At 47.5% G+C, this 14343-nt stretch overlaps 1 pseudogene across 1 annotated transcript; it reads left to right on the forward strand.

The window, feature by feature from the left end:
* The first annotated feature begins 13321 nt into the window (after positions 1 to 13321).
* LOC307094863 (large ribosomal subunit protein uL24-like) lies at positions 13322 to 13799 on the forward strand (annotated as a pseudogene). The gene has a single exon. The product of its transcript is annotated as a large ribosomal subunit protein uL24-like (transcript).
* Positions 13800 to 14343: the final 544 nt, after the last annotated feature.

A 14343-nucleotide genomic window follows, 5' to 3' on the forward strand; every position in this document is an offset into this window, starting at 1 on the left:
GTTCTGATTGCATCTGCAAGTTTTCGAGAGGAAATAGATGTCCTGGAAAGTGGAACTCGGTAACATTTCCTTAGGAGATTGGGGAGCTTGAATGGGCAAGGTGGCATGTAAGTAGCCTCCAGGTTTCAGAATTCGCCCTCTTTCCTAGGGTGGGAATTAAGGCCCTGGCTCCCAACCTGGTACCACTCGAACCAGTTCTACTGCTGGGCTCGCCGCCTCTCTCAGGTGGGAATGGCTGGGACGGGTCATCCTTCCTGCTGTAAATAAGGTCAGGCCATGAATCAGGCTGTTTCCAAACCAGCCACCCCAGTTTCTGCTCCACCCAAAAGGATTTCGTGACTTCAGGATCATAGACCCAGAAAAATGACCAGTTGTTTTTGATGACTCGTCCACGCCCAGAGCCCTTTCCCCCCTGTCCTCGGTCCCATTGTTTTCTTTAATCCTCCATTCCTTATCCATTCCATCTAGCCGAGCCGCCACTATCTGGCCATCATTATTATCTAACCCTTTTAAACGCATCCCTTACAAAAATTCCAAGTCAGTGAGTGAGCTAATAATGATGGCTTAATCTCATATTGAGATTTAAGACCTTGCCTGATATAACTACTTCTTTTCTTCTCTTCTCTTCTCTTCTCTTCTCTTCTCTTCTCTTCTCTTCTCTTCTCTTCTCTTCTCTTCTCTTCTCTTCTTTCTCTTCTCTTCTGATCCCAAACTAAAGGTTGCTCTACTGTTCTCTTTGAGTTTAGATGGTTAATGTGAGACTTTATTTATTTTTGTTTTTAAAAAATATATTTTTGTTGATTTCAGAGAGGAAGGAAGAGGGAGAGAGAGATAGAAACATCCACGATGAGAGAGAATCATGGCTCGGCTGCCTCCTGCAAGTCCCCCACTGGGGATCGAGCCCACAACCCGGTCATGTGCCCTTGACCGGAATCGAACCTGGGACCTTTCAGTTCACAGGCCGACGCTCTATCCACTGAGCCAAACTGGCTCTATCCACTGAGCCAAACTGGCTGGGGCTAATGTGAGACTTTAATAAGGCTTCATAGTTCCAAGTGGAAAAGGTCAGAAAATCAGTCCTGAGTAAAGTTCAGAAATAGCTGTTCTTCTCTGAGCATTGTATTTATCTAGACTAACCAACAAGTGCTTACTATGCCTCTTACAAACAGGCCTGATGTATTTATTTGCATATTGTCCATCACCCCCACTTGAAACGCAGAACTTTGTCTCATCATCGTTGTTCCTTCTGGTACCTAAGAGTTCAGCATACAAGAAGCGCTCCATAAATGTTTGTTGGCCTTCTCAGAATCACAAATGATAAAGTGGAACACAAAACCAAGATGAGCAAACAATGAAGGAAATACCTTCAGATACAGAGTCAGAATCAAGGGTCAAATGGAGAGTCTTAAAATTCTAACTCTACCCCTGCTCCAAATTTCTGTTCCATTTCCCAGATACCTGAACTGGCTGTCCCTCAATACTCAGTCTCCACTTGGCCGGGACCGGCTTAGCTCCGGCTACACAGGGACAACCTAGTGAGCCAAAAGCCTGTGGCAGACCACAAAGACCGTGACAGTCTCTGAAATGGGGGGCAGGCTTCCAGCCTTCAGCACCCCTCTACTTGAGAGAGCAAATAGGTCTGAACACACACCCATGCAAGACCCCTTAACTGCTAAGGGCATCCTAACAGCATTTCTCCAACTGGACCATGCGTCTGAATCCGTAGCATCTTGCAACAATGCAGAGTCCGTCTCCCTCGGAGAGCCGCTGGGAGTGGCAAGGTCTTTAGGGGGTTCTGCTGAGAATGACTCTGAGGCTGGGGTCCTGGGGCCATGTCTTATCTTAGGGCTCGGGGGCGCCCCGAATTGGACATTCCAGATGATAACTGCTGTTTCAGGTGTGCACTCTGGGCTGCCTCTTCATGGAGGACTTTATTCCTCCCTTTGCTCAGAGAGGGAGACAGGCGTGTCCCTATAATCCAGGGACAGCTTCAATACAGCGCTCCCTTCAGTCTATGGGGAGCGGGTCTCGGCAGCTTGGTGCCAGCTCGCTCCCTTCTGCTGATTCTGGAAGGGTCTGGAGAGTTCCTCCTGCCCCAGCCAGTGCAGTGTGGCCTGAGCCCTGGGCGTCCCATGGGCATCCGTCTGCAGCCCTTCTGGCTGTTTTGTGTTTTGCCCCCTGTCCGGGCATCTGCCGGGGTCCGGAGCCCAGCCCTGTGCTTGCCTTCTTCGTGCTGAAGTCTGTCTTGGCTTCTGTTATTGCTGCTTCAGACCAGTTGGCGTGTGAAGGTGAGTGAGATGCTGACATGGGCTGGGACTTGGACTCTGAGCCACGGCGTCTTCCCCACCTTCCCTCATGGCTGCCCTTGGGCGCTGATGCCAACCCTGCCCGGACCAGCATTAGCTTTGCTACTGCGAGTAGGCGAGGCAAACATTGCTGGGCCTTGCTGTTCCAGCCCTGGGAGGTGTGGGCATGTTAACTTATTATTAGTGACAAGAGGCCCGATGCACGAAGATTCGTGCAAGAATGGGCCTTCCTTCCCCTGGCTGCCGGCACCGCCTTCGCTCTGGCCAGAGCCGCCTTTCTGCCTTCCCACGCTGCCCAAAGGCCTGGAACGGCTGGGGTGGTGTGGAACGCCTGCATCATTGCCATGGCGATGATGCAAGCATCCCGCCCTGCTCCCGGCTGCTTGGCGCCTGTGTGTGCAAATTAACCCACCATCTTTGTTGGGTTAATTTGCATACTCACTCCTGATTGGCTGGTGGGTGTCATGAAGGTACGGTCAATTAGCATGTTATTCTTTTTGTCTACGGCCTCGTCTGATCTCGGAAGCTAAGCAGGGTCAGGCCTGGTTAGTACTTGGATGGGAGCATGTTACTCTTTTATTAGTGTAGATACTAAAAGCAGTAACAATGAGCATGTATTGAGTGCTTTCTATGTTGTGAGGTCTGGACCAGGTGTATTGCATATATTGTTACATTTAATTCTCAGGAGAACCCTATCGGGTAGTTAATATTTTGGACACAGTTTTTCCAATGGGGAAACTGAGGCCGGGAAAGGTTAAGTAACTTGTGCAAGTTCACTCAGACAGTCAGAGGTGGAGCTGCCCTAGCTGGCTTGGCTCAGTGGATAGAGCTTCGGCCTGCAGACCGAAGGGTCCCGGGTTTGATTCCGGTCAAGGGCACATGCCTGGGTTGCAGGCTCAATCCCCAGGAGAGTTGTGCAGGAGGCAGCCCATCAATGATTCTCTCTCATCATTGATGTTCCTCTCTCTCTCTCTCTCTCTCCCTCTCCCTTCCTCTCTGAAATCAATAAAAATATATTTTTAAAAAAGAGGTGGAGCTGAGTTGGGACCTCACAGTTTTCTGATTCAAAGGGAACACTAGCTGCACTGTCTCGGCTGCCACGTGCTCAAGCTCATCCCTGCTTGACAACGGTTGGAACTTCCGTCTAAAAAGCCACGAGTGAGTTTTTGTGAGAAGCCGCTGAGCGGCAGTTGGGTAAATATTTGGGGGGAGGCATCTGATTGGGTGGCATTTGCCCCCTGGACTCTGCATTCTCCCAAGTTTGTGGGCACACTTTGTGCATATAGATGACTGCTCGCGGCTTAAATGCCCGGGAAGAGGGTGGGCGCCTTCTGTCCGCCCCAGTTGGCGGCGCGAATTAGTAAGGGAACATGACCGGCAGGAAATAGCAGCCGTTAAGTATTCCACGCCTGCATGATTGTAAACGGCCTTGCCATGGAGGAGCGAATAGAACGGCGGCCGAAGCTGCCATATGTCCGTGGCAAGCAGGAGACTCGAGGCAGTTGCCTTCATAGCCTGAATGTGAGTATTTGGTCCCATTGCCAGAAACTTAGGTCTCTCCTGGCATGCGAGAGCGCTGGCATGCGCAGACCTGCCACATGGCCATTTTGCTGGACAACTCAGCCTTTGCCGAAAATAACATTTCGTAGTCGTTTCTATAGCATTCAATGCTCTTGCTTTGTGGTTGGGTTTACATTTGTCTGTTCGGATGTTTGACGGGTTTTTAAAGTATTTTTAAATTGTTTTTTTTTATTGATTTCAGAGAGGAAGGTGGAGGGAGAAAGAGATAGAAACATCAGTGTGAGAGGGAATCACTGATCGGCTGCCCCCTGTATGCCCCACGCTAAGGCTCAAACCCACAATCCGAGCATGTGCCCTGACCGGGAATCGAACCGTGACCTTCTGGTTCATAGGTCGACACTCCACCACTGAGCCATGCCAGTTGGCTAAAGTATTTTTTAAAAAATATATTTTATTGATTTTTTTACAGAGAGGAAGGGAGAGGGATAGAGAGTTAGAAACTTCAATGAGAGAGAAACATCAATCAGCTGCCTCCTGCACACCCCCTACTGGGGATGTGCCCGCAACCAAGGTACATGCCCTTGACCGGAACCGAACCTGGGACCCTTCAGTCCGCAGGCCGACGCTCTATCCACTGAGCCAAACCGGTTAGGACTAAAGCATTTTTTAAATGAGTCATTTTGGTAGTTAAAATATATTTTAGAAAATTTTATCTGTTTTCCAATGTATTGGTGCAAAACAGGGTATAGTATGAACTTACTGCCTAGCTGTAGTTATGCATAAGTTATAATGTATTCCTATTAAGTATAACATATAACTTATCTGTAGTTACGTTTTTTTCCTGCTCCTAATTTTGGTCATTTGGGTTTCTCTCTCTTTTTTTTTCTTGATCAGTCTTCCTAGAGATTTGTAAATAGTACTCATCTTTTCAGGAAACTAAATTTCAGTTTTGTTGTTCATCTCTATTTTTTTCATAAAGTATGACTTTCTACTCTCATTTTACTTTCCACTACTTTATTTGGACTTGTTCTAATAGAACAAGCCCTTGTTATGTCATCTTTGGCTGAATATATCGCTAATTTACTTTCAGTCTTTTAACATGCTTGTTAATGCTGCAGAATTTCTTCAAAATACCCATCTCCTTGTAACCTACATGTTTGATATTTGCTGCCATTTAGCTATAAATATTTTATAATGTCTTATAATGTAGGTGTATGTTTCTTAGTCCCCATTGTATAGTGGTATTTTAGACTTATTATTACAAATTTTAAAAATATATGTTTTATTGATTTCAGAGAGTAAGGAAGAGGGAGAGAGAGAGATAGAAACATCAATGCTAGAATCATTGATCAGCTGCCTCCAGCACGCCCCCTACTGGGGATCCAGCCGCCACTCAGGCATGTGCCCTTGACCAGGAATTGAACCTTGACCTCCTGGTTCATAAGTTGATGCTCAACTACTGAGCCACGCTGGCTGGGCTAAATTTTTTATTTTATTGCCTCAGGATTAAATAATGTCTTCCCTTTGTCAAATTTGGAACTGTGTGGAGACTTGCTGTGTAAGTGAAAAGCATCTGCTATTTGTCTCCTCGATTCCTTGGGGTGCTGGGGCGGTGTGGAGGGAAGGATCCGGAATTCGGGGCGCGTAGGCTCAGAGGTGCCCGAGGTGTGAGCTCACCGTGCCTTCCTCAGGAGTCTTTAGCTTTCTCGTTTGTCAACCTATCAAAGTTTACGACGCCGATTTCTGCGCCTACGCCGTCTTGCGTTTCTGCATTCTGTACCTTGGCATCAGGTTATGTATTTGACTTAAGGACAATTTACAAATCAAAACAGAAACTTGCAATAAACTCCCCTTACAGTTGTGGTTCGAAGAAGCTCCAGAGCCCCCTTGGGCTTGGTTGATAAAACGTGGCATTCATCCTGTTCCGACGAGGGTGCTCAGCCAACGTTACGGCGGAGGGGAACAGCTGGCGAAGTGGGTTCATGCAAAGGTGAAGGTAATATCGCCATAAAAACCACGAGGATAATGGTTTAAAAAGGGGGGGGGGGTGGTGGTGGTGACAACACCATTAACCTTTTGCTTCAAATGATCGAGTGCGTGGTCTTTGTCAGAGGTCTGATCAAAGGTTTTCCGTAACTGCAATGAGTGAGATAGAGGCAATAGAGAATTGGCTGTCATCTTCCCTTCAAATCGTCCTTTTCCCTAATCCAGTGGTCGGCAAACTCATGAGTCCACAGAGCCAAATATCAACAGGACAACGACTGAAATTTCTTTGGAGAGCCACATTGTTTAAACGTAAACTTCTTCTAACGCCACTTCTTCCAAATAGACTCGCCCAGGCCGTGGTGTTTTTGTGGAAGAGCCACACTCAGGGGGCCAAAGAGCCGCAGGTGGCTCGCGAGCCGCAGTTTGCCGACCACGGCCCTAATCCATTAAAAATTCAAGGCCATTGGTGAGTTTCAACTTTTTTTAAAATTTATTTTTATTTTTGTTAATGCTCACCCAAGGGTATTTTTTCCATTGATCTATAGATATATAGTTTTTAGAGAGAGTGGAGGGGAGGGGGGCAGAGAGAGAGAAACATAGATGTGAGAGAGACACATGGATTGGTTGTCTCCCGCACCTGCCCCGACCAGGGCCGGGGATCAAGCCTGCAACCGAGGTACATGCCCTTGACCGGAATCAAACCCGTGACCCTTCAGTCTGTGGGCCGGCGCTCTAACCACTGAGCGAGGGCTCAACTTATTTTGAAAGTTTATATAATTTGCTTTGTATTGTAGAGAATGTTAAAGAAAACACACACATGTGCACACACACATGCACACACACACACACACAGTAGACCAGGATTCAAATACAGGTACCAATTCTAAGAGGGGACGAAATTTTTAACGAAGCTTGAACATAGCCAGCCCAGTCTTTTCTAGTCTAGTCTAGGCTTAGAAACCCACTGGGCCCTTTGCATGCCCTCTGGGCACTGGTTGGAATGGAGTGGGCACTGGAATCGATCTCCCTGTGGACTTTGTGATGTGATAGCTGATGGAGGCGCCGGGCGTGCAGGAAACGTGAGGGTCATTGCAGAGTGAATGGGATCAGTAAAAACCAGGCAATGTCAACATTAGTCGGGCTAATGTCGGTGAAAACAGTGGTCTCAGAATGTCTGTGGAGGGAAAGGGGAATTAATCGAGAACGGGGGGCCCTGAGGCTGGTGTCCAGGGCCACATCCGTGTTCTTGGCTGGAGGGTCTCCGTGAACCTGTTGATATCGTGGGCACAATTGCCTAAGAACATACCTGTGTGGGGAGGTCGGAGGTCACAAGCAAGCAGAAATGTCACATGTAAAATAGGTTAAAGTATGTTGCCTACTTTTTAACTTAGGCCAGAGGTTAAATTTCCTCTTCATCGAGCCTGCAGAGTGGCCCAACTGTGTCCACAGTGTGTATACATGTTCTGATATAACGTGTATATATGTCCTTTTTAAAAAATATATTTTTATTGATTTCAGAGAGGAAGGGAGAGGGAGAGAGAGAGAGAGAAACATCAATGATGAGAGAGAATCATTGATCGGCTGCCTCCTGCACGTGCACGCTCCCCTCTGGGGATTGAGCCCACAACCCAGGCATGTGCCCTTGACCGGAACCCAGGACCCTTCAGTATGCAGGCTGACACTCTATCCACTGAACCAAACCAGCTAGGGTTATATGTCCTTTAAAATATATATATATATATATGTGTGTGTGTGTGTGTGTGTGTGTGTGTGTGTGTGTGTGTATATATATATATATATATATATATATATATATATATATATATATATTTTAAATTGATTTCAGAGAGGAAGGGAGAGGGAGAAAGAGACAGAAATATCAATGATGAGAGAGAATCATGGATCAGCTGCCTCCTGCATGCCCCCTACTGGGGACTGAGCGTGCAACCCGGGCATGTGCCCTGACTTGGAATGGAACCCTGACCTCCTGGTTCATAGGTCGATGCTCACTGAGCCACACCTGCCGGACAAAATGCCTCTTTAATTATCGTTATGTCCAAGTTTCTTTTGAACAAGCCCTGGTGGTGTAAAACCAAACTTCCGTGAGTCTCCGGTCGGGTGAATAGCCCGTGTAGAAGCAAGTTGGAAAACAATGAGAATGTCAGGGACGAAGAGGATGCCAGCAGTTTATTGTGGTTCTGAGGTTGCCTGTGGATATTTCTCAGGTCGTGTCAATGCTTGATGCTAGACTATGAGACGTTAGGGACAAATACAGTGGAGCCCTAGCCGGTTTGGGTCAGTGGAGAGAGCGTCGGCCTGCAGACCAAAGGGCCCCGGGTTCGATTCTGGCCAAGGGCACATCTCTGGTACACACATAACAAGAAAACTAGAAAAGGAAATCAAACCACGTTCCAGAAGGAGTTTGATGGGAACGAAGGCTAAGGCAAGTAGATTCATTCGCCTTTGGATATTTGTGCTTTCTATTGGCTACAGCTGCTACAGGGTACGGAAAGACAGTTAACATGGAGGCACAAAGTCAAAATTAAAATCTGGGGGAAAAATACCCGTGTGAATTGTGTTTTTAAAAAAATATATTTTTATTTATTTCAGAAAGGAAGGGAGAGGGAGAGAGAGAGAAACATCAATGGTGAGCGGGAATCATTGATCGGCTGCCTCCTGCACGCCCCCTACTGCAGATCGAGCCCACAACCTGGCATGTGCCCTTGACTGGAATCGAACCTGGGACCCTTCAGTCTGTAGGCCGACCCTCTATCCCCTGAGCCAAACCACCTAGGGCCTGGGTGAACTGTTTCTGTAGGAGGCCGGTAGTACTCAGCAACCTCTCCGAGGTTCCGAGGGTTGGGGCCCGTGACCCCACGAAGGCTGAGAACACCGGATGTAGATTTTTCTTTCCACATTGGCCCCGTGACCGGGTCACCGCCCCTTTTCCTGCTTAGAGACTGGATGCTGCCTCACCCTGCCCTGCCTGCTCACACCCCGTCCGGTGGCCGTGGGCTCCTGGCCGCCATGGGTCCTTGAACTTGCCCCCGCCACCGTTCTTCCCGCACCGCGGCTCCCTTACTTGTCTGCGTGCTTGTAAGCCTCCTGTAGTCAGAAACGAAATTGTTTTTAATTCCAATGTGTAGCCCAGGTCCCAGGAGGCCTCTTGTTAGCCGACGCTTCGTGTGAATTTCAGGCTGGTGGAATGAATGTGTCATTGCGGCCGGTATGGGTACCGTGGGAAATTTATTAGCAGGAGACCCAAAGATGGAAGAGAGACTCGTCAGTAGAGAATACACAGTTGCTTTGCCTTCTTCTTCCTCCTCCTCCTCCTCCTCCTCCTCCTCCTCCTCCTCCTTCTTCTTCTTTAGCACATTGCACCAAAATGTTTTAACCCTTTGCAATCGCTTGCTTTTCTCGATTCCTTTATTCTACTGCTAACCGTGTTGAGTCACACTCGACATCTGAGTGCAAAGGGTTAAAGATCCAGGAAAGCCTACAAGAGAACAATTCTTATTTTCTTCCCTCCCTCCCTCCCTCCCTCCCTCCCTCCCTCCCTCCCTCCCTCCCTCCCTCCCTCCCTCCCTCCCTCCTCCCTCTCTCCTTTCCTTCCTGTACTGTTATAGTGCAGGGGAGTAAAAAGAACACTTTGTTGTTGCTGAACAGACCAAACCCGGATTCTGGATCTGCCATTTATTATTAGGCGACCTCAGCAGAAGCCTACTGTTCTACTTAAAACTTCACCTCTTCGCTGCCAAGTAGAGATCTCAGAAAGACTTTGTTATCTCCTAGGAAAGCTGCTAGGATGGGAACAGTACCTGTAGGCGGACATTGCTTGGGGTAGCTTGTCATTCTTTCCTAGCAGTAGGATTGTGCCTGGGAACGTGGTCCCTCGGCATAAAAGTGAACTACCCCGGCCTGTTCTTTGCAGCTGGATGTGGCTGCAGCGGGGACGTTTCTGGTCATGGGATGGAAGCAGCCAGATCCAAGCCACCCGCCGTCAAACCGAGGACCGACCTGTTAGCAGGCAGAGGCCCAGCCGGGGGACTTGCCAACAAGGGACAGCAGATAAGTGATACCTCTCCAGCCCGGCTGGCGTGGCTTAGTGGTTGGGCATTGACCTATGAACCAAGAGGTCATGGTTCGATTCCCGGTCAGAGCACATGCCCGGGTTGTGGGCTTGATCCCCAGTGTGGGGCGTGCAGGAGGCAGCCAGTCAATTGTCAGTTATTCTCTCTCATCATTGATGTTTCTCTCTCTTCCTGTCTCTTCCTCTCTGAAATCAATATATATATATACCTTTTTTTTTAAGGACATATAGCCCTAGCTGGTTTGGCTCAGTGAATAGAATGTCAGCCTGCAGACTGAAGGGCCCCGGGTTCCGGTCAAGGGCACATGCCCGGGTTGCAGGCTCGATCCCCAGCGTGGGGCGTGCAGGAGGCAGTCGATCAGTGATTCTCTCTCGTTATTGACGCTTCTCTCTTGCTCTCTCTCCCTGCCTCGTCCTCTCTGAAATCAGTACAAATATATTTAAAAAACAAAACAGAAAAGTGATCCCTTTGCAGCATGACATTCGCATGTTGGTTCCCGTGCTCAGCACCCCTCCCTCATTTCCCACGGGGGACCGTCTTCTGCGTTTTGCTGTTTGCTGCTCGCTTCGGATGTCGATCAGGGCGCCTCGTTTCCCTCTTCTCTCCCTATGTATATTCTGTGTACGTCTAAGCATCTACATTGACAGTGACCACCGTCACCCAAGTGCGCAAGGAAGCCGTTCAGCACCAAGAACAGCACCTTCTCTGCCATTGCTCTCAATGGCTCCATTCTCTTAGTTAAGCCAACGCCGAGATTCTCCCGCAACAACCCGTTACATCATCTTAAATACTCTGTCATAACGACAACGGGATGCGACCAGATGTGATATTCGAAGATTTAAAAGAAAGACTTTGCCGAAGACGCAGCGTCCTGGTGCGGCGTTCGGAGCCGGTGCGCACAGCTGTGGCGTCTGGCCGCTCCCCTTTCGACGGGGGTAGGTCACCCCCGTCCTGCTTCAGGCCAGGCGGGACTGAGGTGCCGAAGGACGTTTCCCTGGACAATTGATGGGCATTTCTGGGAGATCTGCACCATGGCCTGATCTCCTCACTCTGCACACACACACACATTAGTGTGATCCCGTGTCCACGTGAGAGCGTTACTGTCAGGCCCTGCAAGGTGCCTGCCCCTGGGGGGTCTGGGCATTGTGGTAAGGTCGCCCAGCCCTAAAGGACAGTATTCATCGTACCCAGGCTAGATAGAAGGTGGCTGTAACATAGAGCTGAAATGTACAAATCCACATTTGAGTTAAGAACTCCTCCAGGCCGGCTGGTGTGGCTCAGTGGTTGAGTATCGACCTATGAACCAGGAGGTCACGGTTTGATTTCCAGTCAGGTTGCAAAGCTCAATCCCCAGTAGGGAGCGTGCAGGAGGCAGCTGATCGATGATTCTCTCTCATCACTGATGTTTCTATCTCTCTCCCTCGCCCTTCCTCTCTGAAATCAATAAAAATATATATATTTTTAAAAAGAACTCCTCCTGATAGTTTAACACCCTCAAAAAAATAAACCAATTCCTTCCATTTCTGCCCTGCATTGCAATGAATTATAATTATTTTTATCCTCACCCTCATATCTGTTTTCACTGAATTTTTTAAACTTAGAGGAAGGTTAGAGAGAGCAAGAGAGAAACATCAGGTATAAAAAAATCAAAATAATACCTTTCTCTTTCTCTCTCTCCCCCTATTGAACCCACAACCTAGGCATGTGCCCTGAACTGTTGCACCTTTTGGTGCAAAGGATGATGCTGCAGCCACCTGAGCCACCTGGCCAAGGCTGCAATTAGTTATTTATTAAAGGTGCAAAGCTCTACCGTATTTGAAGTTCCCGCGTCACGTGAGATTAGACGTGAACTTTTGAACTCCCGGTTTTACCAGTTTGGCACGCAAGTTGGCACAATTCAAAACCCTTTCTGCGATGGACCATCAACAAAGAGAGAAGCCGTTTGACAGCCATGTGATGCGCAGCGCGCCGGAAAAGACAAGGAGGAATCCTAGAGAGGAGATCTCACAGGCAGAGCGAGTGGGCCCTGATGCACCCGGATCCCTGTCGGCGCTGGCGTTACGAGCCGGGTAATGTCCTCGGAAAAGCTGCCACGTCTCAGTCTGGAAAGGTGCCCATTGCTGATACAACAAATCAATTGATAAGAAGTGTCTTTATGGCGCTCAATAAAAACACAACACCCCCAAACGGCGCAACCCCGAATAAACATGCACGGCTCATAAAACAAATGGCTCACCTAAAATGAATTACACTCCACGTTTATTTTTTTAAAGTAAATGACAGCTAGAATATTCAGTGATGTTCCTACCCACCAAAGAGAAAGATTATAAACAGCACTAAAAGCAAATGTGTTCACGTTTCCATTCAGTTTAGGTGGTTTTTGTTTTTTCCCCCCCCTCCATCTACAGGATTACCAAGAGCAAAATGGAAAAGGAAAAAAAAAGAGTGGTAGAAATTGCCTGTTTTGTGAAATATAGGAAAAAATAGACCATCTGTGATTGAGCACAGTTCTCCGTACCCCATCTGTGGTCTACACGCCATTCTTTACAAAGGCTGAATCCGTTGTCCTCATCATGATTTTTTTAAAAAAGTTTTTCTAAGAAGTCTACTTTCGTAACACACTGTTATTCATGGCATGGCGTTCCTTTAGATTCTAAAGTTTAGAATAAAATAGTAAATATGACATTTACCACGGTTTTCCGAATTTGTTGTTCCATGCAAAGCTTACCTTTCTTTTGTCTTAAAATTTAAATATGTCTTTATAGATTTCAGAGGGAGGGAGAGAGAGAATCATGGATCGGCTGCCTCCTGCACGCCCCCCCAACGGGGGTGGGGGGGGGGTGGAGCCCACAACCCTGGCATGTGCCCTGACCCAGAACAGAACCGTGACCTCCTGGCTCATAGTCGATGCTCAACCACTGAGCCACACTGGCCGGGCGGGCTTAAAATGTTAGAAATCTAATAAACCCAAGATTTTATCTACTTATTGCTCCATCCCCAGGCAACCTGATTGCAAAAGAAATGCTTTGGAACTCTGTGTGATGGGCTTTCTTCATTCACTGATGAAGCAAATATTTATTGCAGAGAGAATCTTGTTCGAGGGATTTCAATGCATAAAGCAGTGGTTTTCAACCTTTTTCATCTCACAGCACACATAAACCAATTGCTAAAATTCTGTGGCCCACCAAAAAAAAATGTGTTTTTTGCTTATCTGACAAAAAATAAAGGTATTATTTTGATTTATTTATACCTGGCAGCTATTGTTGCATTGGCTGTGGTCATTTTTTAATTTTTTTTTTTTTATTTGACAATCGAAGGGAAAAGAGGTCAGTGCCCCTGACTGACTAGTCGGGTATTGCATCTTTTAAAAATCCTTGTGGGAACTTACAGAACCGGAAATAGTGTGTAGGTCTCTTCCCTCTTGCGGCCATCCTAGGAGCGCCAGCCGTCAAAATGAAGTTCAGTCCCTTTGTGACTTCTGACCGGAGCAAGAACCGTCAAAGGCGCATTTCAATGCACCTTCCCGCATTCGAAGGCAGATGATGTCGTCTCCTCTTTCCAAAGAGCCGAGACAGAAGTTACCATGTTCGGTCCATGCCCATCCGAAAGGATGATGAAGTTCAGGTTGTTGGAGGACATGACAGAGGGCAGCAAATTGGCAAAGCAGTCCAGGTTTACAGGAAGAAATATGTCCTCTACATTGAACGAGTGCAGCGGGAGAAAGCTCACGGTACAACTGTTCATGGGGGCATTCACCTCAGCAAGGTGGTGATCACTGGACTTAAAGCTGGACAAAGACCGCAAAAAGATCCTTGAACGTAAAGCCAAATCTCACCAAGTAGGAAAGGACAAGGGAAAATACAAGGAAGAAACCATTGAGAAGATGCAGGAATAAAGTAATCTTATATACAACTTTCATTAAAAACTTAAAATGAAAAAAAAAATCCTTGGGGTGCCCCAGTTGAAAATCACTGGCATATGGGGAACCACATGTATTACATGGCTGCTTTAATCAATACAGTTTGATTCAGTTTTAATACTTTTTTAAAATCCTCACCCAAGGATATGCGTTTTCATTGATTTTTTTTTAAGAAAGGAAGGGAGAGAGAGAGAAACATCAATTGGTTGCCTTTCGAATCCGGGATTGAACCCAGAACCTAGATACATGCCATGACTGGGAGATGAACCTGCAACCTTTTGGTGTATGGGACGAAGCTCCAGCCTACTGAGCCACCCGGCCAGTTTGATTCCGTTTTAATTGGAAAAACCAGCGAATGGTCCATCCCACCGTGATGACTGGTCTTTTCTCCGCATCTCGGGAGGCGGCGGCCGTCTGCTCACGTCCCTCTGAGGAACTCAGGGATAAGGAGCCACATGTGGGCAGCCCCCTGACTCACCCTCCAATTCTAGCAAAGCAGGGTTTTTCATACTCAGCACTA

Source organism: Cnephaeus nilssonii (genome assembly GCF_951640355.1).
Source record: "Cnephaeus nilssonii genome assembly, chromosome: 24".
NCBI lineage: Eukaryota > Metazoa > Chordata > Mammalia > Chiroptera > Vespertilionidae > Cnephaeus > Cnephaeus nilssonii.